The sequence below is a fragment of the Stigmatopora nigra genome, unplaced genomic scaffold (assembly GCF_051989575.1).
Source record: "Stigmatopora nigra isolate UIUO_SnigA unplaced genomic scaffold, RoL_Snig_1.1 HiC_scaffold_62, whole genome shotgun sequence".
Classification (NCBI taxonomy): Eukaryota; Metazoa; Chordata; class Actinopteri; order Syngnathiformes; family Syngnathidae; genus Stigmatopora; species Stigmatopora nigra.
Genome location: NW_027551640.1, coordinates 7,973 through 31,785, shown reverse-complemented (window position 1 = coordinate 31,785; position 23,813 = coordinate 7,973). Strand labels below are relative to the sequence as shown.

Below are 23,813 nucleotides of genomic sequence, written 5' to 3'. Positions count from 1 at the left end.
TATTAATGAACCTGACAGACGCCTTCTTCCAGGTTGCAGATCTTGAAGAGGGTGTCGGCGATGGGGGTCTTGTTCAGCTTGTTCCACAAGATGCTGCTGCGCTCTTTGCTCTCCAGGTGGTAGCCGCTGACGGCGCTCCCGCCGTCGTTGACCGGCTCGTTCCATTCCACCACCATCATCTCTTTGGTGGCGGACTTGACGAAAGGTGTCCCCGGGGGGCCCGGCGGCTTGTAGGGGTACGGGACCGTCACCGCCTTGGAGTCCAGAGGGGCGCCTCTTCCGTATCAGTTCTCCGCCACCACCCTAAACTGGTACTCGCCGCCGGTCTCGAGCTTGCTCACTTTGAGAGCGGTGCGGGCCAGCTGCGTGGCCACCGGCTGCCAGGTGTTGCCCGTGGTCTCTCTCTTTTCCACAATGTAATGCTTGACCTGGCAACCCCCCTTGTAGACGGGGGGCTCCCACGAGAGGTGGACGAAGGTGTTGCCGACCTCCCCGATCCGGAGCGGACCGCCGGGCGGGCCCGGCTTGTCCAGGATGATGACGGCCAGCTTCCGGCTCAGGGTGCCCGCGTCGTTGCTGGCCGTGACGGTGTACTGGCCAAAGTCCTCCTTGCACGCCTGGCTGATCTGAATGCCGGTGGTGGCGGGAGTGTTGAGCACGTGGACCCTGGATGTGACTTTGAGGAGCTGGCCGTCCTTGGTCCAGCCGATTCGTGGTTTGGGCCTGCCCAGGACGGGGAAGCTCAGGGTCAGGTCTTTTCCGGCCGGCACGCTGTAGGTGTCGAAGGGCACGGCCACGCCGGGCTCCAGGCTGACGTCGGCGGCCACCACGGGCGCCGCCAGCGCCCTGGGCTCACTCTTGCCCTTCTCGTTGTAGGCCAGGACGCGGAAGAGGTACTCGGTGCCGGCGGTGAGGCCGGTCGCCGTGCCCTTGCAGGTCTTGGTGTTGGCGGCGACGCCCCACTTGTCCGTACCCTTGGGCTGCATCTCCAGCAGGTAGCCGGCGATGCGACTGCCCCCGTCGTGCTCGGGTTTGTCCCAGGCCAAGGAGACGCTGACTTTGGTCACGTCCACCAAGGAGACGTTGCCGACGGGGAGCGGTACCTCGGAAGCCTTGGACGCCGTCTTGGTCTCCGCCGCCTGGCCCACGCCGTACTCGTTCTCGGCCATGACCCTGAAGTAGTAGGAGGCGCCTTCCGTCAGGTTCTCTACCTTGAAGGTGGTCTTTGCGCACTTGGCCGAGACGTTGCCGTAGGCCTTGCGGGTGGATTCCCGCTTGTCCACCACGTAGCTCTTGACTTTGGAACCCCCGTCGTTGGGCGGCGCCTCCCAGACGAGGGTGACCGAGTCCTTCCTCACGTCTTTCACCGCCAGGTTGAGCGGGGCCCCCGGCGTGTCCAGGACTTTGACGGCCACCGCTTCGGTGGCCGAGCCGCTGCCGTTGCTGAGGGTGAGCGTGTACTTCCCCGAATCGCACCGGTCGCAGGAGTCCACGGAGAGCTGGGTGAAGGTGGGGGCCTTTTCCACCACCGCCTTTTTGGTGGGGGTGCCCTGGTCCTTGGACCACTTCACCTCGGGGGCGGGCCTGCCCCTGAAGGGAACGTGTATCCTGAACGAGCCGCCGGCCTTCACGGATATTCCCTTGCGCAGCTCGGAGTCCAGGTGGATCTGAGGCGCCTCCAGCCTCTCTTCCGCTCTGGCGGTTCCCGGGAGGACGGCCGGCTCGCCCACGTCGACCTTGTTGAGGGCGCACACTTGAATTCGATATTCCTGGCCCTCTTTCAGCCGGGGGATCTGGTATTTGTTGAGACGCAGGCCGGTCGGGGGGGTGACCATGGTCCATTGCTCCGTCTCGGCCTTGCAGACCTCCACCAGGTAGCCCTGGACGGGGCTGCCCCCGTCCGACGGCGGCTTGCCCTAGGAGACGGTGATGGAGCTGGCCGTGGAGTCCACCACACTCACGTAGGCGGGGGAGCCCGGCCTCTACTTGGGATCGGCCGCCTTGTAGTAGGAGGTCGGCAGGGACGGCTCTCCCGAGCCCACCGCGTTCTCGGCGCTCACCCGGAACTCGTAGTCGTGGCCGGCGCTCAGGCCGGTGGCTCTGAAGGAGAGGTCCGTGACCTTCTGGCGGTTGCACCTGGTCCACTTGACGCCCGCCCTGTCCTTCTTCTCCACCACGTAGTTTGAGATCTGGCTGCCGTCGTCGGATTCTGAAGTGGTAAGCCCGATTCTCCGTCAGCTGGGCCACCTCAAAATTGGTCTTCTTGACACCGGTGGCCGGCGTGCACATGACCCAGTCCTCCTCGGGGGCCGACGCCTCGGTGGCTTCCGTCTGCGCCCCGCCGGTGGCGGCGCGGTGTTCCACCACGTATCCCTGGATCTCCGAGCCGCCGTCGCAGAGGGGCTTCTGCACGATGTAGTTGGAAATCTGGCAACCGCCGTCGCGCTGGGGCGGAGCCCAGGACAGCGTCACGCTCTGCGTGGTGATCTCGTCGAACTTGACGGGGCCGGTGGGCGGGCCGGGTTTGTCCAGTACCACGATTTCCAGCGTGGCCTCCTTCTCGCCGGCCGGATTGGTGGCCCGGATGCCGTACATGCCTCCGTCGTCGCCCGCCGCCTCCTTGATGCTCAGACTGGTGTGGCTCTGCTCGTTGTGAATGTTGACTCTGGTGGTGAACTTGAGGGGCGCGCCATTCTTGGTCCACGCCACGGTGGGCTTGGGCCGCCCGAAGACGGGTACTCGGACCCGGAGGTCTTTGCCCACGTGGACGCTGTAGCTGCTGAAAGCCGGTCGCACGTCGGGCTGGAACACCAAGTTCTTGGCGGCGATGTGGCCGGACAGGACCCGGGGCTGGCTCTTGCCCTTGTCGTTGATGGCCGTGACTCGGAAGAGGTACTCCTCTCCCGGGTTGAGATTGGAAACGGTGGCGGCCGTGCCCTTGTAGGTGTTGACGCCGGACCACTTCTCCTGACCCTTGAGCTGAACCTCCAACAGGTACTGGGCCACCCGGCTGCCGCCATCGTATTCGGGACGTTCCCAGGCCAGAGACACGCTAGTGTCGGTCTGGTCCGTCACGCTCAGGCTCAGGCTCCTGGGAGCCTGAGGCACCTCCGAGACCTTGAGCGGGTCCAGGGTGGCGGCGGGCGGGCCCACGCCGTGGGCGTTTTCCACCAGGACGCGGAAGTAGTAACAGCAGCCCTCCTGCAGCGGCTCGATCTTGCAGCAGAGCGCGTGGCAATTGGTGTCCACGGCGGCGTAGGTTTTGCGCGTGCTCTCCCTCTTTTCCACAATGTAGTTCTTGACCTTGGAGCCGCCGTCCAAGAGAGGCGCGTCCCAGGCCAGCGTCACCGACTGGCTGGTGATTTCCTTCACGCTCAAGTTGACGGGTGCGCCGGGCGTATCCAGTACCCGCACCGCCACGCCGGCCGACTTGCTTCCGCTGGCGTTGACCGCCGTGACCGTGTATTTGCCGCTGTCCGTCCTGCTCGCGTGGTCGATGGTCAGCGCCGTGTAGCTGCCGGTCACTTCCACTTGAGCCCCGTCCTTCAGCGGCGCCTCGTCCTTGTCCCACCGGACGGCGGGGGCCGGTCTTCCCCGGACGGGGATGAAAAGTCGGAGCGTGAGTCTGGCCCGGACGCTCTTGGTCTTCCGCAGTTCCGGATCGATGTCCAGGTCGGGTTGCTCCTCCCTCTCTTGGGCCACCACCACCCCGGTCACCTGGGCGGCCTCGCCGAGTCCGACCTTGTTGCTGGCGCACACTCTGAAGTGGTAAGCCCGATTCTCCGTCAGCTGGGCCACCTCAAAATTGGTCTTCTTGACACCGGTGGCCGGCGTGCACATGACCCAGTCCTCCTCGGGGGCCGACGCCTCGGTGGCTTCCGTCTGCGCCCCGCCGGTGGCGGCGCGGTGTTCCACCACGTATCCCTGGATCTCCGAGCCGCCGTCGCAGAGGGGCTTGCCCCACGACAGGAAGACGGAAGATTTGGTGGTGTCGGTCACTCTGGGATTCTGCGGCGGGCCTGAAGACGGGGTCCAGGGCTCGGTGGTAGACGGTGGCGGAACTGGGCCGGCCCACGCCGACGGCATTCTCAGCGGCCACCCTGAACTCGTAACTGTGACTTTCCAGGAGTCCCGTGATCTTGAAAGACAAATGCGGGACGGGGCCCCTGTTGCATCTGGTCCAACGCACGCCCTCTTTGTCGTGCTTTTCGATGACGTAGGTGGTGATGGGAGTGCCTCCGTGGTCAGTGGGGGCCTCCCAGGTCAGGAGCACGGAATCCTTCTTCACCTCCGAGACCTCCAAAGCTCTGGGCGATCCGGGGACCGTGTTGGGGTCTCTGATGGTGGCCGGCTCGGACAGGAGCCGCGCGCCGGCGCTGAATTCGTTGACGGCGTGCACTCGGAAGACGTACTCGTTGCCCTCCAGGAGCTTGGCAACGTCCAACCAGGTGTCGGCCCTGTCGGACTCCACCACCGTCCAGACCAGCCGGCTGCTCTCTCTCCTCTCCACCACGTAGTGGCTAATCTTGCTGCCGCCGTCCTGGAGCGGCTCCCGCCACGTGAGGCGGCAACGGTCCTTGAGGATGTCCGTCACGGCCAGGGGGCCCTGCGCCTGTCCCGGTCTGTCCAGGACCACCACCTTGACCGGGGTGGCCTTTTCACCCCCCGGGTTTTTCAGCAAGAGAGTATAGAGGCCTCCGTCGTGGAGTCGGGCTTCTTTGACGGCCAGGCAGGCGCGGGTGGCCGTGTTCCTGATCTCTCGGCGCGGGGTGTCGGCCACTTCCTGCCGGTCCTTCAGCCAGGCGATGGAGGGCGGGGGCTTTCCGTGAACGTCGGCGTCGATCTTGAAGCTCTCCCCCGCCTTCACCACCAGGGTCTGAGTGTACTGGGGGTCCATGCTGACGCGGGGGGGCCGGATGTCATCTCTGGGGGTGATGGGGCCGCTGCTGTAGGAGGGGAGACTGGAGACCCCGGCGGCGTTTCTGGCGATGACTCGGAACTCGTAGCGACCGTCCGGAAGCAGTCCCGTGGCGGCGTACTCCGTCTCCGTGACGTTGGTGAAGTTGGCTTTGGACCAGCGTCCTTTGGGAAGCTCCTTCTTTTCCACCGTGTAGCCGGTGATCTTGGCGCCGCCGTCGTACTCGGGCTTGGTCCAGGCGATGCGGACCGAATGGCCGGTGATCTCGGTGGCCTCGGGCGCGCCCGGGGAGTCGCAGGGGTCTCTGGCCACCTGGCCCTCGGAGACTTTGCTGACTTTGCCCACGCCCACTATGTTCTCGGCGTAGACTCTGAACTCGTATTCCATTCCCGCCTCCAGGCCGGAGATCTTCGAGCTTTGCTCCTTGATGAGCAATTTGTTGAGTTTGACCCAGAGGATGCTGGTTCTCTCCTTGCGCTCCAGATGGTAGCCCAAAACGGCGCTGCCTCCGTCGCTGACCGGTTCGTTCCAGGTCACCACCATGCTGTCTTTGGTGGAGGAGGCCACGCTGGGAGTCCCCGGGGGGCCCGGGACTTTGTACGGGTACTGGGCCACGAGGCACTCGGACTGGAGGGCCGGACCTTTGCCGTAGCGGTTTTCCGCCGTGATCCAGAACTGGTATTCGGCGGCGGCTTTCAGGCGACAGGCTTTCACTTTGCACCTGGCCAGGTTGGCGGACACCAGGGTCCAATTGGTGGTGGAGGTGTCTCTCTTCTCCGCGATGTAGTTGTTGATGGTGCAACCGCCGTCGTACTCCGGCGGTCCCCAGGAGATGGTCACGCTGTCCGAGGTGACCTCCTCCACCCGGATGGGACCCAGCGGCCGACCGGGCTTGTCCAGCACCACCACGGCGACCGGCGCGGTGGCCCGGCCCGCCGTGTTGACCAGGGCCACCCGGTACTCTCCGAAATCCTCCCCGCGGGCCTCCTTGATGGCGAGGGTCAGCAGGGTTTCCGAGGCGGCAAAGTTGACGCGGGTGGTCCTCTTGAGCGGTTGGCCGCCACGGTGCCAGGAGACGTCCGCCTTGGGCCGGGCCACGTAGGGAAGCTCCAGGGTCAGGTCTTGGCCCGCCTACACGCTGAAGGTGTGGAAGGGCGTCTTGACGACCGGCGCCGTCACCAGCTCCTTCACGATGACGGGGACGCCGATCTGACGGGGGTCGCCGGTGCCTTGGTCGTTCCTGGCCACCACGCGGAAAGTGTATTCCTGGCCGGTGGCCAGGGCGCCCACGGTGGCTTCCGTTTCCTTGACGACGACGGCCTGCGTCCACTTGTCGGCGCCCCTGGGTTGCAGCTCCACCACGTAGCAGCCCACCCGGCTGCCGCCGTCGTGCTGGGGCTTTTCCCAGGTGAGCGTGACGCTGTTCTCGGTGACGTCCTTCAGGCTTATCTTGCCGGGAGGTTGGGGTCTCTCCGACACTTTGACCGATTCGCCCGTCTCCACGGGCGGGCACACGCCGTACTGGTTCTGGGCCAAGACCCGGAAATAGTAGTTGCAGCCTTCCAGGAGCGGCTCCACCGTAAAGGTGGTGCGGTGGCAGGTGGCGCTGACGGTGGCGTAAGCCTTCCGGGTGGATTCGCGCTTCTCCACGATGTAGTTCTTGATCTCGGAGCCGCCGTCGCTGGCCGGCGCTTCCCAGCTCAGCGTCACGGATCGACAGGTCACGCCGGCGATCTTCAGGTCCAGCGGAGCGCCGGGAGTGTCCAGTACCCTGACTTGCACCGAGACGGCTTTGGAGCCAGAGCTGTTCTCCAGCGTCAGGTTATACTTGCCGCTGTCCCAACGGTTGACGTTTCCCACCACCAGCGAGGTGTAGGAGGTGGTGGTGTCCACGGTGGCCCTCTCCACCGCCTGCTCGTCGTCTCCCTTGGTCCACTTGGCCCGCGGGGCCGGCCGTCCCCTGATGGGAACAAAGAGTCGCAGGGTGCAGCGGGCGCGGAGGGTGAGCGTGTTGCAGAGCTCGGTGTCCAAGTCCAGCTCCGGCGGGAGGAGTCAGTCCTCGGCCCTGGGCCGGCCGGGCACGCCGGCCGCCTGGCCCATCCCCTCGCCGTTGACGGCCGAGATGTTGATCTTGTACTCGGCGTCCTCCGTCAGATTGTTCAGGGTGAAGGAGGTGGCCAGTAGTCCCTCCTTGGGCGTGGCGATTCGCCAATCCTCCGCCTCCTCCTCCTCCTCTTTGCCGGCGGCGGGGACGCAGCACTCCACCACGTAACCGGTGATGTCGGAGCCGCCGTCGTAGGCGGGCTTGTTCCAGGCCACGGTGATGGACGAGCTGGTGGTGTCCAGAACTCTGGGGTTGCAGGGGGGCCCCGGTTTGTACAGGGCGTCGCTGGCCTTGTACAGAGGGCTGGAGGGGCTGGACGGGCCCACGCCGGCGGCGTTCTCCGCACTGATCCGGAATTCGTATTCGTGTCCGGCCACCAGGCCCGTGGCCTTGAACTGCAGGTCTTTCACCTTCCTCTTGTTGCACTTGACCCAGCGCAGGCCCTGCCGGTCTTTCCTCTCCACGTGATAGTTGTCGACGGGCGCCCCGCCGTCGTTCTCGGGCGCCTGCCAGCTCACCAGCATGGAATCCTCGGCGGTGGCGGCCACCAGCGGGTTCCGGGGCGCGTCGGGGACCCGGTACGGGTCGTCGGCCAGAACGGGCTCCGAGTCCAGGGGCTCGCCGCTGCCGTATTTGTTGAGCGCCCTCACTCTGAAGATGTACTCGTTTCCCTTGAGGAGCTTGCCCACTTTGAGCTGGGTGTCCCGCAGGTGGGAGGCCGCCTCGCTCCACAGCAGTCGGCCGGATTCCCGCTTCTCCACCGCGTAGCCTTCGATCTGGGAACCGCCGTCGTCGGCGAGCGGGGCCCACGTCAGCAGGCAGTCGTCGGCCGTGACCCGGCCGACGGCCAGGGGTCCCAGCGGCGGGCCGGGCCTGTCCAGTACTTTGACCCTGAAGACGTGCTTGCAGAAGCCGCCGGCGTTGGCTGCCGTCAAGAGGAATTCTCCTCCGTCGGCCCGGACAGAGTCCTTGTTGGTCAGCGTGGAGGTCAGCTCGCCGTGCTTGACGTCCAGCTTGAAGGTGTTCTCCACTTCCTTTTGGTTCTTGGTCCAAGTCAGGCGGGGGGCGGGTCGCCCGGCTACGTCGGCGTTCAGCTTGAAGGACTCCCCGGCCTTGACCAGGAGCACGTCCTTGAAGACGGCGTCCACCATGATGCGCGGCTCCACCACGTCGTCCTTGCAGGCCACGGGCTCCGAGGGCTCCGACGGGGCGCTCACGGCTCCGGCAGAGTTCCTCGCCGTCACGCGGAACTGGTAGAGGGCGTCGCGGGTCAATCCGCTGAAGGCGCTCTCCGTGACGTTGGTGAAGTTGGCCTTCGTCCAGCGACCGGCGGGCAGTTCTCGCCTCTCCACCGTGTAGCCGGTGATCTTGAATCCGTCGTACTCGGGCTTGGTCCAGGCCACGGTGACGGCGTTGTCGGTGACCGAGGTGGGCACGGGCGCGCCCGGGGGGTCCACCGGGTCCAGGGCCATGATGGGCTCCGAGGCCTTGCTGGCCTTGCCGATGCCGGCCTTGCCGATGCCGGCCTTGCCGATGCCGGCCTTGCCGATGCCGGCCTTGCCGATGCCGGCCTTGTTCTCCGCCATGACGCGGAACTCGTAGGCGGCGCCGTCCTCCAGGCCGCTTGACTTGAGGAGGTTCCCTTTGACCAGACCCAGGCTGATTCTCTGCCACGTGATGCTGCTCCGCTCCTTCCTCTCCACGTGGTAGCCGGCCACTTGGTCCCCGCCGTCGGACACGGGCTCGTTCCAGCCGACGGTTATGGAGTCCTTGGTGAAGGCCACCACCCGGGGCGTGCCGGGCGGTCCCGGAACTTTGAAGGGGTAGGCGGCCACCACCGACTCGGAGGTTATGGCCGGGCCCACGCCGTAGCGGTTTTTGGCCCTGTCCCGGAACTGGTACTCCGAGCCCGTGGTCAGGCGGGTGGGCTTGAAGGTGGTGCGGATGGCGGCGGAGGTCAGCTCGCTCCAAGTCTGCGTGGCGGTGTCTCGGATCTCCAGCACGTAGTTGTTGATGGGGACGCCGCCGTCGTTTTCCGGCGCGTCCCAGGCGAAGACGCAGTAGGTGCGGGAGATTTCCGTGATGAACACGGGTCCCTTGGGCGGGCCCGGGACGTCGTGCACTCTGATCCACACGTTGTCGCTGACGGTACCCGCCAGGTTCTTGGCCGTCACGGCGTAGGTGCCGCTGTCGGCCCTGGTGCATTCCTTGACGCTGAGCACCACGGTGGTCGGGGTGCGCTCCACGTTGGTCCTCTGGGTCAGCTTCAGGGCGCCGCCGTCCTTCTGCCAGCTGACGGCCGGCCTGGGGCGTCCGGCCACGGGAATCTCCACCCTGATGTCCTCTCCGGCCCGAGCCACCACGGTGGCCTGGCAGAGGGCGCGCAGGTCCAGGTCGGGCGGGGAGGAGGAATCCCGGACGAGCACGGGCTTGCTCTGGCGGGGGGCGCTCCTGCCCGAGTAGTTGACGGCCATCACGCGGAAGGTGTATTCCTCCTTCTCGTTGAGGTTCTTGACGGTAAAGTCCATGCCTCTCAGGCTGCTGACGTGGGCCCACTGATCGGTGCCCCTCTTCTGGGCTTCCAGGACGTAGCCCGTCAGCCGGCTGCCTCCGTCGTGCTTGGGTTTGGTCCAGGCCAGGCTGACCGAGTTCTTGGTCACGTCCACGGGCACGATGCTCGCCGGGGAGCCCGGCGCCTGCGAGGCGCGGATGGGATCGGGGGTCTCGGCGCCTTCGCCCACGCCGTACTCGTTCTCGCCGTAGACGCGGAAGTAGTACTCGCAGCCCTCGCCCACACCACGGTGGCGAAGGCCTTGCGTGTGGACTCCCTCTTCTCGATAATGTGATTGGTGACCTTGGTGCCGCCGTCCACCAGCGGCATCTCCCACTCCAGGACGATGGATTCCTTGTACACGCCCGCCGCTTTGAGGTTGAGCGGCGGCCCGGGCGAATCCAGCACTCGGACGTGAATATCGCCGCTCTTCTTCCCCGCCGAGTTCTCCAGGGTCAGCTGGTATCTGCCGGCGTCCGTCCGGACGCTCTCGGGAATCAGCAGCATGGTGTAGGACTCGGTGCTGTCGATGACGGCGCGGGGCACGGTGGCGCCCTCCTTGCTCCAGGCCACGGTGGGCGCGGGACGTCCCCCGATGGGCACAAAGAGGCGCACGGGGCATCCGGCCCTGACCACCAGGGTGCGCCTCAGCTCGGCGTCCAATTCCAGGTCCGGCTGGGCGGCGCGCTCCGCCACCTCCACCAGTTCCGCCGTTTGGGCCGCTGGGCCCGTACCCTTGGGGTTGACGGCCCTAATCCGGAAGTGGTATCTGCCGGCGTTTTCCAGTCCGGGCATCACGAACTCGGTGATTCTCAGGGGGGACAAGGGCGCCGTGTCCTTGATCCATTCCTCCGCGCCTTCTTTGCGGTGCTCGATCACGTAGCCGGTGACGTGGAGCCCGCCGTTGTCCAGTGGTTTTCCCCAATTGAGAGTGGCCGTGGTCTGGCCGGTGTCCGTCACCCTGGGGTTGACGGGCGGACCGGGAACATCTGCCGCCGGGAGGAGTGGAAGATTAGCGACGGCGCGGACATTTTTCAATTGGGCATTTTGCCCGGCCGGGCGGGCCTCGGTTACGACTCACAGGTGGCGACGACGGTGGTGACCGGTAGCGAGGGCTCGCCGGGCTCCCCGTAGCCGGCTTTGTTCCCGGCCGAGACGCGGAACTCGTACTGCAAGCCTTCGGTCAGGCCGGTCACGGCGTAGCTCAGCTCGGTCAGCGACTTCTTGGAGGCCCTGAGCCACCTGCTGCCCTTCTTCTCCTTCTTCTCCACGGCGTAGCCGAGGATGTCGCCGCCGCCGTCGTCGGCCGGCCTCCTCCACGTCAGCGTCACCGAGTGTCCGTCGACCTCTAGGATCTCGGGCTTGGACGGCGGGCCGGGAGGACCTGGGAAAAGGGGCGCCTCGGCTTTCAGTGACACGCCGGGGCCAGATACGTGCGGGCGGTAACCCAAGCGCCACTCACCAAACCTATCCACCATCTTGACGGGCCGGGAGTGAGCCGCCTCGCCGGCGCCGTACTGGTTGACGGCCGACACTCGGAAGATGTACTCGTTGTCCTGGATGAGTTTGGTGGCCACGTAGTGGCACTCCGGCACCTCCTCCTCCAGAATGGTCCAGAGGAGGCGGCCGGTTTCCCGCTTCTCCAGCTTGTAGTGCTTGATGGGCGAGCCGCCGTCCTCGGGGGACGGCGCCCAGCTGAGGGTGACCTTCTCGGAGGAGACGCCGGCGCAGTGGATGGGGCCGGGGGCGGCGGGGACGTCTAAAATTTTCACCTTGACCGTTTCCTCCTTGACGCCGAAGGGGTTGCTGGCCGTGATGACGTAATCCCCAGAGTCCTTCCTGGAGGCGTATTTGACGGAGAGAGTGGACGAGGTGGCCGTTTAGCCGGAAGGACAATAGCGGCAGTTTAGGCCGACTGGGCTCACTCACCGATGGGATCCAGGGCCACGGCGGGCTCGGTGGGCGGACTGGGTCTGCCGATGCCAGCCAAGTTGATGGCCGTGACCCTGAATTCGTACTCCAGGCCCTCGGTCAGCCCCGTGGCCTTGTGTTCCTTCATTCTCAGGGCGGTGGGACTGGAGCGCTTCCACAACATGCTGTTCCTCTCCTTGAACTCCACGTGATACCCTGTGCGACCAGTTGAAACGTGTCAGAGGGTCAGACGGGCGACGTGCGGCACGGCCGGGGGCCAAACCGCGGCGTGGCCCTCGGCAAATACTCGCGAGGTGATCTGTGGCATTACTCGTGTACAGTTAGCGTATTGTATGTTTAGCATTTTTCAGATGACTCGGTTAAAACAAACAACTGCCAAGCCTACCGAGGCAACCCACGCGGCGCAATGCGACAGTCCCGCCATTAAATGGCATTTAGGTGTCACGTTGTGGGTACCCACGCAGGACTAGATTTTCCACCTATCAACGCAAATAGCAACGGAGGGGCTGCCAAAGAAAGGAGCGCCACTAGGCCGCAAGCCGGCCCAAATTCTGCCGGTGGCACGCTACCTGTTATGGGTGAGCCGCCGGTCTTCCTGGGGTCGGACCAGGCCAGGTAGGCCGAGTCGTGACGCATGCTCACGACCTGCGGCGGAGGCGGGGCGTCGGGCACGTCTGGAGGAAGAAAAAACACAGAGAGGCTCTCAGGGGCCGGCCCTCAAAGTCAAGTTCAGGGGAGCCGAGGGAAAGAAGAACTCACCGAAGGGATGTTTGGCCACCACGGGCTCCGACTTAAGTCCCTCGCCCACGCCGTACTTGTTCTCGGCGCAGACGCGGAAGACGTATTCCGTGCCCTCGTGGAGAGCCGTCACCCTGAAGGCATTCTTGTCCACCGTCGAGGAGAAGGTCACCCACATGTTGGTGACCGAGTCGCGCTTTTCCAGGATGTAATTGGTGATCTCCGAGCCCCCGTCGTCTTTGGGGGCGGCCCACTTCAGCGTGGCCCCGTCGGCCGTCACGTCCTTGAACTTGACCGGTCCCACGGGGATGCCGGGCTTACCCACCACCCTGCAAACAAGACAGACCGTGGTCAGCGAATGGCCAGCGCAAGGCCAGCGCAAGGCCAGCGCACAGGCGTGGCGGCGAGGAGGAGTTTCTTCCGACCCGTTACCTGATAAAGACGGTGGACTCCTTGCTGCCGGCGCTATTCCTCAGGGCGACGGTGTACTTGGAGGCGTCGCTCCTCTGGCAATCCCTGATCAGAAGCGTGGTGTTGACCGCCGAGGATTCGGCGCAAACGCGGCCGCCGTCGCTCAAGTCTTCCTCCTCGCCCTTCTTCCAGGACACCTTGGGGGTGGGCTTCCCCGCAATGGGAATTTTCAGGCGCACCATTAACCATAACCCAAACCATAACCCAAACCATAACCCAAACCATAACCCATACCATAACCCAAACCCTAACCCAAACCATAACCCTAACCCAAACCATAACCCGAACCCAAACCATAACCCTAACCCAAACCATAACCCTAACCCAAACCATAACCAGATTCCCAACCATAACCATAACCCCAACCAAAACCATATTCCCAACCATAGCCATAACTCCAACCATATCCCCAACCATAACCCTAACTGATAACCCCAACCATAACACCAACCATAACCCCAACCATAACCCAAACCCTAACCCCAACCCCTAACAATAACCCTAACCCTAACCCAAACCATAACCCCTAAGCCCTAACAATATCCCTAACCCAAACCATAACCCCTAACAATAACCCTAACCCAAACCATAATCCCAACCCCTAACAATAACCATAACCCAAACCATAACCCCTAACCCCTAACAATAACCCTAACCCAAACCATAACCCCAACCCCTAACAATAACCCTAACCCAAAACCTAACCCAAACCATAACCATAACCCCAACCATAACCATAACCATAACCCAAACCATAACCCAAACCATAACCCCTAACCCCTAACAATAACCCTAACCCAAACCATAACCCCAACCCCTAACAATAACCCTAACCTAAACCATAACCCCAACCATAACCATAACCCAAACCATAACCCCTAACCCCTAACAATATCCCTAACCCAAACCATAACCCCTAACAATAACCCTAACCCAAACCATAACCCCAACCCCTAACAATAACCATAACCAAAACCATAACCCCTAGCCCCTAACAATAACCCTAACCCAAACCATAACCCCAACCCTAACAATAACCCTAACCCAAAACCTAACCCAAACCATAACCATAACCCCAACAATAACCATAACCCAAACCATAACCCCTAACCCATAACAATAACCGTAACCCAAACCAATAACCCCAACCCCTAACAATAACACTAACCTAAACCATAACCCCAACCATAACCATAACCCAAACCATAACCATAACCCAAAACCCCTAACAATAACCCTCAACTATACCATAACCTCAACCCCTAGCAATAACCCTAACCCAAACCATAACCCCAATCATAACCATAACCCAAACCATAACCCCTAATCCCTTACAATAACCCTAACCCAAACCATAACCCCAACCCCTAACAATAACCCTAACCTAAACCATAACCCCTAACCCCTAACAAGAACCCTAACCCAAACCATAATCCCATCCATAGCCATAACCCCTAACAATAACCCAAACCATAACCCAAACCCTAACCCTAACCCTAACCCTAACCCTAACCCTAACCCTAACCCTAACCCTAACCCTAACCCTAACCCTAACCCTAACCCCAACCATAACCCAAACCCTAACCCCAACCCCTAACAATAACCATAACCCAAACCATAACCCCAACCCCTAACAATAACCCTAACCCAAACCATAACCATAACCCAAACCATAACCATAACCCAAACCATAACCCCTAACCCCTAACAATAACCCTAACCCAAACCATAACCCCAACCCCTAACAATAACCCTAACCTAAACCATAACCCCAACCATAACCATAACCCAAACCATAACCATAACCCAAAACATAACCCCTAACAATAACCCTCAACCAAACCATAACCCCAACCCCTAACAATAACCCTAACCCAAACCATAACCCCAATCATAACCATAACCCAAACCATAACCCCTAATCCCTTACAATAACCCTAACCCAAACCATAACCCCAACGCCTAAATATAACCCTAACCTAAACCATAACCCCAACCATAACCATAACCCAAACCATAACCCCTAACCCCTAACAAGAACCCTAATCCAAACCATAATCCCATCCATAGCCATAACCCCAACCATAACCATAACCCAAACCATAACCATAACCCCCAACCCCTAACAATAACCCTCACCTAAACCATAACCCCAACCATAACCATAACCCAAACCATAACCCCTAACCCCTAACAAGAACCCTAACCCAAACCATAATCCCATCCATAGCCATAACCCCAACCAAAACCAGATTCCCAACCATAGCCATAACTCCAACCATATCCCCAACCATAACCATAACCCTAACCGATAACCCCAACCATAACACCAACCATAACCCCAACCATAACCCAAACCCTAACCCCAACCCCTAACAATAACCCTAACCCTAACCCAAACCATAACCCCTAACCCCTAACAATATCCCTCACCCAAACCATAACCCCTAACAATAACCCTAACCCAAACCATAACCCCAACCGCTAACAATAACCATAACCCAAACCATAACCCCTAACCCCTAAAAATAACCCTATCCCAAACCATAACCCCAACCCCTAACAATAACCCTAACCCAAAACCTAACCCAAACCTAACCCAAACCATACCCATAACCCCAACCATAACCATAACCCAAACCATAACCCCTAACCCCTAACAATAACCCTAACCCAAACCATAACCCCAACCCCTAACAATAACCCTAACCTAAACCATAACCCCAACCATAACCATAACCCAAACCATAACCATAACCCAAAACATAACCCCCAACCCCTAACAATAACCCTAACCCAAACCATAACACCAATCATAACCATAACCCAAACCATAACCCCTAATCCCTAACAATAACCCTAACCCAAACCATAACCCCAACCCCTAACAATAACCCTAACCTAAACCATAACCCCTAACAAGAACCCTAACCCAAACCATAATCCCATCCATAGCCATAACCCCAACCATAACCATAACCCAAACCATAACCCCCAACCCCTAACAATAACCCTAACCCAAACCATAACCCAAACCATAACCCAAACAACCATAACCACGTGCTGCCAGAGGACCTCGGCACGCCCGGTGAATACCTTGTTGAAGACAGGCAGGCCTCGGTTCACCTTGTTGGCCAAAGTGGCAAAGGACCTGTGGGGAGGGGGGAGGGGGGGGAGATGTCGGTTCCAACTTTCCTGGAAAACAGACGGATAGACGGCCTCCTGGCACGCCTACCGGGAATCGTCCTGGTCTTTAGATTTTTCGTCTGACAAGAACTCGTCCCACTCTGGATGACAAAATGGGGAAAAAAGTGCTATATATCACATATAAATCGAAAGCCTTTTAATGACCGACTTTCTGGTAAACGTCCCAGACAAGACCGGCAGGCCGGCCCTCTCGGTTAAAAATGGACTGAACATCTGCCAATTACCGACTCTAATCTTGCCTTGGCTGGCTCCAAAATGGAAAAAAATAACATCGTGTACATTTAAGTTTCAATTACTCACGTTTCACTGTATTCCACCACCCCATCAAACTGTCCGTATCCTGTGAAGAAGAAAGGAAGGAAGGGCGTAAGTGAGACGGGACGGAAAGAGGCGGCGGCTGAGGGAGAGCGAGAGAGAGCGAGAGAGAGAGCGAGAGAGTGCGAGAGAGAGTGAGAAAGAGCAAGAGAGAGCGAGAGAGAGCGAGAGAGAGCGAAAGAGAGTGAGAGAGAGCGAGAGAGAGCGAGAGAGAGCGAGAGAGAGAGCGAGAGAGAGCGAGAGAGAGCGAGAGAGAGCGAGAGAGAGCGAGAGAGAGCGAGAGAGAGCAAGAGAGCAAGAGAGCAAGAGAGCAAACGAGAGAGAGAGAGAGAGCGCGGGAGCAAACAAGAGAGAGAGAGAGCGCGGGAGCAAACGAGAGAGAGAGAGCGCGAGAGCAAACGAGAGAGAGAGAGAGAGAGCGCGAGAGCAAACGAGCGCGAACGAGAGCGAGCGGGCGCGAGCGAGCGCGAACGGGCCCGCGCGAGAGCGAGCGGGCGCGAGTGCGACCGGGCGGCCGCGAGAGCGAACGGGCGGGTGCGAGAGCGAACGGGCGGGCGCAAGAGCGAACGGGCGGGTGCGAGAGCGAACGGGCGGGCGCGAGAAATATGGTTGAGAGCGAGAACGAGCGCGAGAACGAGCGCGAGAACGAGTGCGAGAGAAAGAGAAAAAAAGAGAGAGAAAGAAGAGGAAGAGGAAGAAGAAGAAGAAGAAGAAGAAGAAGAAGAAGAAGAAGAAGAAGAAGAAGAAGAAGAAGAAGAAGAAGAAGAAGAAGAAGAAGAGGAAGAGGAAGAAGAAGTGGAAGAAGAAGAAGAAGAAGAAGAAGAAGAAGAAGAAGAAGAAGAAGAAGAAGCAGAAGAGGAAGAAGAAGAAGAAGAGGAAGAAGAAGAAGAAGAAGAGGAAGAAGAACAAGAGGAAGAAGAACAAGCGGAAGAAGAACAAGAGGAAGAGGAACAAGAAGAAGAGGAACAAGAAGAAGAGGAACAAGAAGAAGAAGAAGAAGAGGAAGAGGAAGAAGAGGGAGGGGAAGAGGGAGGGGAAGAGGAGGGAGAGGGGGGGGCAGCGGTCGGGGTGAGGAGAAGACATTGACGTTGTCCGAGATGCTGGCGGAAGCTGATCTGATCCCTCCGGCCGTGGCGATGAGCGAGGCCCCAAAGGTGAAGGGCGTCAGGGCCAGGCCGGCGATGGCCGTCACGCCGGCTACTTTGGCCTTCTGGTGGAAGGTGGCCAGGTGGCCGGCCAGGGCGCGGAGCTTCACCACGTGCTGCCAGAGGACCTCGGCGCGCCAGGTGAATACCTTGTTGAAGACAGGCAGGGCTCGGTTCACCTTGTTGGTCAAAGTGGCAAATGACCTGTGGGGAGGGGGGAGATGACGGTTCCAACTTCCCTGGAAAACAGACGGATAGACGGCCTCCCGGCACGCCTACCGGGAATCGTCCCGGTCTTTAAATTCTTCGTCTGACGACAACTCGTCCCACTCTGGATGACAAAATGGGGGGAAAAAAAGTGCCATCTATCACATATAAACCGAAAGCCTTTTAATGACCGACTGTGTGTGTGTGGTGGGGGGTGGGGGGTCACCTCTTTTGGGGCGCCACATTACTGGACAATATTGCAGGGTTTTGGGGTCGGAAAAAAATAATTGCAGGGTGCACTTTTTCCAAACGGCCACAAGACGGCAGCAAGAGACCATATTACTGGGAAGTCATTTTCAAATCAAAGAGGGTGTGGCTGAGTTTTTGGTCGGGAAAATAATCGTATGGTGAACTTTTTCAAAACAGCCACAAGATGGCAGAAAGAGACCATATTAATGGGAAATATTTTTTAAATCAAAGCGTATGGGAGGCATTTTGGTTTTCAAGACCAATTGCGGGTTATGTCATTAATCTTGCCTACAAATAAACTAGTTTCAGGGTTAGGGTTATAGTCAATTAAAAGTCAAATCAATTAGAAGAAACTTACATAAGACGACATCTTGAGACAACTTGCGTTGGCGCCCAGAAGAACCTGTAAAGTGGTATGGATTGAGAACGTGTTGCTGCAGTACTTTTTACTTTGAAAAAAATACAAGGCACAACAATATATATTATCATTTAAAATGACAATATATAGTGGTAGCTCGACAAGAAAGAGAAAGAGAGAGAGGAGAAGGAGAGGAGGGAGAGAGAGAGAGAGGAGAAGAAGAGGAGGGAGGGAGAGCGGCGGCGGTAGGGGGGGGAGAGAGAGAGAGAGAGAGAGAGAGAGAGAGAGAGAGAGAGAGAGAGAGAGAGAGAGAGAGAGAGAGAGAGAGAGAGCGGCGGCAGTCGGGGGGAGAGAGAGAGAGAGAGCCATAACCCCTAACAATAACCCTAACCCAAACCATAACCCAAACCATAACCCAAACCATAACCCAAACCATAACCCAAACCATAACCCAAACCATAACCCAAACCATAACCCAAACCATAACCCAAACCATAACCCAAACCATAACCCAAACCATAACCCAAACCATAACCCAAACCATAACCCAAACCATAACCCAAACCATAACCCAAACCATAACCCAAACCATAACCCAAACCATAACCCAAACCATAACCCAAACCATAACCCAAACCATAACCCAAACCATAACCCAAACCATAACCCAAACCATAACCCAAACCATAACCCAAACCATAGCCCAAACCATAACCCAAACCATAACCCAAACCATAACCCAAACCATAACCCAAACCATAACCCAAACCATAACCCAAACCATAACCCAAACCATAACCCAAACCATAACCCAAACCATAACCCAAACCATAACCCAAACCATAACCCAAACCATAACCCAAACCATAACCCAAACCATAACCCAAACCATAACCCAAACCATAACCCAAACCATAACCCAAACCATAACCCAAACCATAACCCAAACCATAACCCAAACCATAACCCAAACCATAACCCAAACCATAACCCAAACCATAACCCAAACCATAACCCAAACCATAACCCATACCATAACCCAAACCATAACCCTAACCCGAACCCAAACCATAACCCAAACAATAACCCTAACCAAAACCATAACCCAAACACAAACCATAACCCTAACCCAAACCATAACCAGATTCCCAACCATAACCATAACCCCAACCAAAACCATATTCCCAACCATAGCCATAACTCCAACCATATCCCCAACCATAGCCATAACCCTAACTGATAACCCCAACCATAACACCAACCATAACCCAAACCCTAACCCCTAACAATATCCCTAACCCAAACCATAACCCCTAACAATAACCCTAACCCAAACCATAATCCCAACCCCTAACAATAACCATAACCCAAACCATAACCCCTAACCCCTAACAATAACCCTAACCCAAACCATAACCCCAACCCCTAACAATAACCCTAACCCAAACCATAACCATAACCCAAACCATAACCATAACCCAAACCATAACCCCTAACCCCTAACCTCTAACAATAACCCTAACCCAAACCATAACCCCAACCCCTAACAATAACCCTAACCTTAACCATAACCCCAACCATAACCATAACCCAAACCATAACCATAACCCAAAACATAACCCCTAACCCCTAACAATAACCCTCAACCAAACCATAACCCCAACCCCTAACAATAACCCTAACCCAAACCATAACCCCAATCATAACCATAACCCAAACCATAACCCCTAATCCCTAACAATAACCCTAACCCAAACCATAACCCCAACCCCTAACAATAACCCTAACCTAAACCATAACCCCTAACAAGAACCCTAACCCAAACCATAATCCCATCCATAGCCATAACCCCAACCATAACCATAACCCAAACCATAACCCCCAACCCCTAACAATAACCCTAACCCAAACCATAACCCAAACCATAACCCAAACAACCATAACCACGTGCTGCCAGAGGACCTCGGCACGCCCGGTGAATACCTTGTTGAAGACAGGCAGGCCTCGGTTCACCTTGTTGGCCAAAGTGGCAAAGGACCTGTGGGGAGGGGGGAGGGGGGGAGATGTCGGTTCCAACTTTCCTGGAAAACAGACGGATAGACGGCCTCCTGGCACGCCTACCGGGAATCGTCCTGGTCTTTAGATTTTTCGTCTGACAAGAACTCGTCCCACTCTGGATGACAAAATGGGGAAAAAAGTGCTATATATCACATATAAATCGAAAGCCTTTTAATGACCGACTTTCTGGTAAACGTCCCAGAAAAGACCGGCAGGCCGGCCCTCTCGGTTAAAAATGGACTGAACATCTGCCAATTACCGACTCTAATCTTGCCTTGGCTGGCTCCAAAATGGAAAAAAATAACATCGTGTACATTTAAGTTTCAATTACTCACGTTTCACTGTATTCCACCACCCCATCAAACTGTCCGTATCCTGTGAAGAAGAAAGGAAGGAAGGGCGTAAGTGAGACGGGACGGAAAGAGGCGGCGGCTGAGGGAGAGCGAGAGAGAGCGAGAGAGAGAGCGAGAGAGTGCGAGAGAGAGTGAGAAAGAGCAAGAGAGAGCGAGAGAGAGCGAGAGAGAGCGAAAGAGAGTGAGAGAGAGCGAGAGAGCGAGAGAGAGCGAGAGAGAGAGCGAGAGAGAGCGAGAGAGAGCGAGAGAGAGCGAGAGAGAGCGAGAGAGAGCGAGAGAGAGCAAGAGAGCAAGAGAGCAAGAGAGCAAACGAGAGAGAGAGAGAGAGCGCGGGAGCAAACAAGAGAGAGAGAGAGCGCGGGAGCAAACGAGAGAGAGAGAGTGCGAGAGCAAACGAGAGAGAGAGAGAGAGAGCGCGAGAGCAAACGAGCGCGAACGAGAGCGAGCGGGCGCGAGCGAGCGCGAACGGGCCCGCGCGAGAGCGAGCGGGCGCGAGTGCGACCGGGCGGCCGCGAGAGCGAACGGGCGGGTGCGAGAGCGAACGGGCGGGGCGCGAGAGCGAACGGGCGGGTGCGAGAGCGAACGGGCGGGCGCGAGAAATATGGTTGAGAGCGAGAACGAGCGCGAGAACGAGCGCGAGAACGAGTGCGAGAGAAAGAGAAAAAAGAGAGAGAAAGAAGAGGAAGAGGAAGAAGAAGAAGAAGAAGAAGAAGAAGAAGAAGAAGAAGAAGAAGAAGAAGAAGAAGAAGAAGAAGAAGAAGAAGAGGAAGAGGAAGAAGAAGGGAAGAAGAAGAAGAAGAAGAGGAAGAAGAAGAAGAAGAAGAAGAAGAAGAAGAAGAAGAGGAAGAAGAAGAAGAAGAAGAAGAAGAAGAAGAACAAGAAGAAGAGGAAGAAGAACAAGAGGAAGAAGAACAAGAGGAAGAAGAACAAGAGGAAGAAGAACAAGAGGAAGAAGAACAAGAGGAAGAAGAACAAGCGGAAGAAGAACAAGAGGAAGAGGAACAAGAAGAAGAGGAACAAGAAGAAGAGGAACAAGAAGAAGAAGAAGAAGAAGAGGAAGAAGAGGGAGGGGAAGAGGGAGGGGAAGAGGGAGGGGAAGAGGAGGGAGAGGGGGGAAGAGGAGGGAGAGGGGGGGAAGAGGAGGGAGAGGGGGGAAGAGGTGGGAGAGGGAGGGAAGAGGAGGGAGAGGGGGAAGAGGAGGGAGAGGGGGGAAGAGGAGGGAGAGGGGGGGAAGAGGAGGGAGAGGGGGGGGGGGGGGAGAGGAGGGAGAGGGGGAGAAGAGGGGGGGAGATGGGGGGAAGAGGAGGGAGAGGGGGGGAAGAGGAGGGAGAGGGGGGGAAGAGGAGGGAGAGGGGGGGAAGAGGAGGGAGAGGGGGGAAGAGGAGGGAGAGGGGGGGGGGGAAGAGGAGGGAGAGGGGGGGGGGCAGCGGTCGGGGTGAGGAGAAGACATTGACGTTGTCCGAGATGCTGGCGGAAGCTGATCTGATCCCTCCGGCCGTGGCGATGAGCGAGGCCCCAAAGGTGAAGGGCGTCAGGGCCAGGCCGGCGATGGCCGTCACGCCGGCTACTTTGGCCTTCTGGTGGAAGGTGGCCAGGTGGCCGGCCAGGGCGCGGAGCTTCACCACGTGCTGCCAGAGGACCTCGGCGCGCCAGGTGAATACCTTGTTGAAGACAGGCATGGCTCGGTTCACCTTGTTGGTCAAAGTGGCAAATGACCTGTGGGGAGGGGGGAGATGACGGTTCCAACTTCCCTGGAAAACAGACGGATAGACGGCCTCCCGGCACGCCTACCGGGAATCGTCCCGGTCTTTAAATTCTTCGTCTGACGACAACTCGTCCCACTCTGGATGACAAAATGGGGGGAAAAAAGTGCCATCTATCACATATAAACCGAAAGCCTTTTAATGACCGACTGTGTGTGTGTGGTGGGGGGTGGTCACCTCTTTTGGGGCGCCACATTACTGGACAATATTGCAGGGTTTTGGGGTCGGAAAAAAATAATTGCAGGGTGCACTTTTTCCAAACGGCCACAAGATGGCAGCAAGAGATCATATTACTGGGAAGTCATTTTCAAATGAAAGAGGGTGTGGCTGAGTTTTTGGTCGGGAAAATAATTGTATGGTGAACTTTTTCAAAACAGCCACAAGAGGGCAGAAAGAGACCATATTAATGGGAAATATTTTTTAAATCAAAGCGTATGGGAGGCATTTTGGTTTTCAAGACCAATTGCGGGTTATGTCATTAATCTTGCCTACAAATAAACTAGTTTCAGGGTTAAGGTTATAGTCAAATAAAAGTCAAATCAATTAGAAGAAACTTACATAAGATGACATCTTGAGACAACTTGCGTTGGCGCCCAGAAGAACCTGTAAAGTGGTATGGATTGAGAACGTGTTGCTGCAGTACTTTTTACTTTGAAAAAAATACAAGGCACAACAATATATATTATCATTTAAAATGACAATATATAGTGGTAGCTCGACAAGAAAGAGAAAGAGAGAGAGAGGAGAAGGAGAGGAGGGAGAGAGAGCGGCGGCGGTAGGGGGGGGGAGAGAGAGAGAGAGAGAGAGAGAGAGAGAGAGAGCGGCGGCAGTCGGGGGGAGAGAGAGAGAGAGAGCCATAACCCCGAACAATAACCCTAACCCAAACCATAACCCAAACCATAACCCAAACCATAACCCAAACCATAACCCAAACCATAACCCAAACCATAACCCAAACCATAACCCAAACCATAACCCAAACCATAACCCAAACCATAACCCAAACCATAACCCAAACCATAACCCAAACCATAACCCAAACCATAACCCAAACCATAACCCAAACCATAACCCAAACCATAACCCAAACCATAACCCAAACCATAACCCAAACCATAACACTAACCCAAACCATAACACTAACCCAAACCATAACACTAACCCAAACCATAACCCAAACCATAACCCAAACCATAACCCAAACCATAACCCAAACCATAACCCAAACCATAACACTAACCCAAACCATAACCCGAACCCAAACAATAACCCAAACAATAACCCTAACCCAAACCATAACCCTAACCCAAACTATAACCCCAACCATAACCAGATTCCCAACCATAACCATAACCCCAACCAAAACCAGATTCCCAACCATAGCCATAACACCAACCATAACCCCAACCATAACCCCAACCATAACCCAAACCCTAACCCCAAC

General features: G+C 57.5%; 1 pseudogene; it reads right to left on the bottom strand.

Annotated features, from left to right (window-relative positions):
* LOC144193078 (titin-like) overlaps window positions 1-12,896 on the bottom strand; it is a 47,419-nt pseudogene extending 34,523 nt beyond the window's left edge.
* Window positions 12,897-23,813: the final 10,917 nt, after the last annotated feature.